The 1771-nt window shown below is 43.1% G+C and overlaps 1 non-coding gene across 1 annotated transcript; it reads right to left on the minus strand.

Annotated features, from left to right (window-relative positions):
• Nucleotides 1-200: 200 nt before the first annotated feature.
• On the minus strand, nt 201-273 carry Trnav-cac (transfer RNA valine (anticodon CAC)). The gene has a single exon. It is a non-coding gene; the product is annotated as a tRNA-Val (tRNA).
• Between the last annotated feature and the right edge of the window lie 1498 nt (nt 274-1771).

The raw sequence follows: 1771 nt of genomic DNA on the forward strand, positions 1-1771 counted from the left end.
TTTTCTTTTCCTCTTCTCCCTCTCCCTGAATTGGAGGGGATGGGGAACAGATTATTTTGAGTTATCTGTCCTTGAATGCATATCCACCTCAGGAAGGAGATGTCACTGGAAGGTCTAGGAAGTGACTGTCTCCCAAATTGGCAAGTGAATTTCAACATACCATCAGGGTGCACCTGGGATGGAGCTTCTTTTTATTTTTTTGGTGGTGCTGGGGATTGAACCCAGGGCCTTGTGCATGTGAGGCAGGCACTCTACCAACTGAGCTATATCCCCAGCCCTGAAGAGCTTTAAAAGCCTTCAGTTCTCCCTGATGGGCAGAACCACAGCCTCTGGTACTGAAAATACCTCATAGTTCCCTGTGCTTCTCCTTTGCTAGCAAAGCAATATACCTTTTTTTTTTCCCTGTAACAGTGGTCCCTTCACCTTCTGAATATAGCCCTCATTGCTATAAGCCTATTTTTTTAAACAATGGTTTTATCTCTCTTCTCCCCTCTCTCCTTCCCTAACAAGACTGGGGAGTCAGTGTTCTCTTTTCTTACCCTAGTTAATTGCCCTTGAACACATCCACTACAGAAAGGTGAAGCCTACTGAGGATCTGGGAAGTGACTATCTGCCAAATTAACAAGTGAATCCTAACATGCCATCAGGGCACCCTACCAGAGCACACCTGGAATGTAACTCTTGAAGAGTTCCTTAAAACCTGGTCCTTCCTGATGGGGAGAGTCACAACCTTTGGGACAGGTGTCCCCTGAATTTCTCCTTTGCTAGCAAAGCAATAAATTTTCTTTTTCTTTTTTCTCAAAACTGTATCCTTCTTATTGGATAGGCATCAGGGACAAGGATGGAGCTTTTGGTAACAATAAGATGTGAGATGGGATAAGTAGTGGATTTTTTTTTTCTTTCCTTGGAAAGAGAGGACAAGGAGCTTTTATATTCTTCCCTAATTCATCAGCTTAGCTGAGTCTTTATTTGTCTAAAATATCAGCAAAAGACACTACAGGTTGCTCAGCAATTGGCCACTTCCCCATTCTTCTTGGTTGCCAGTAGGACCCTAATGTCACTGGTGTTCTTCCTTCCATATGCTAAGGGATGATGGTGGTCCCTTCACCAACTCTGAGAAGTGAATTTACATAGTCAAAGGAAGCTGTGCCATTTCCATTCTCCTTGCCAGAGATAGCTTCCGGGGTGGGATTGTTACCCAAACTTGCCCAGTAAAAACCTTAGGAAATTTTGCTCCAAGGCATGGGGATGGTGGGGGTTTCTAGGAAGGATTTTCCTCCTGAAATAAAAGATGCCCAGAGAGAAATACCATTTCTGATTTTTGGATTCAGGTCATAAGGAGAGAAGCACAAATTTGAAGATGTCAGAAAGGAAGGACAGGGAAGCTTCTGGCACCTGAAGACATTTTTTTTCCCTCTGGTGGTGCTGGGGATTGAACCCAGGGCCTTGTACATGCGAGGCAAGCACTCTACCAACTGAGTTATATCCCCAGCCCTGCCTAAAGACTTTTTTCCTTGTTAGAATCTAGAATCACCTCTCTTCAATTCTCCAAACTTCTTGTTAGGTTAAAGAACAATTCTATCGTTTAAGCCACTTTTAACCACGTGTACTATAAAATGCAGCTCCAAGACCTTGGTGCACTTTCATCATCCACTTTTAAAACACAAATCTCTTCTCATTTCTTGAATCGAGCTGGAAATGATAGAAGCCAAGTAATTTGTGCAAGAAGAGTATAACCAGAAGTACAGAGGAGAAACTATTCCAGCAGAGG

The sequence above is a fragment of the Ictidomys tridecemlineatus genome, chromosome X (assembly GCF_052094955.1).
Source record: "Ictidomys tridecemlineatus isolate mIctTri1 chromosome X, mIctTri1.hap1, whole genome shotgun sequence".
NCBI classification, from domain to species: domain Eukaryota; kingdom Metazoa; phylum Chordata; class Mammalia; order Rodentia; family Sciuridae; genus Ictidomys; species Ictidomys tridecemlineatus.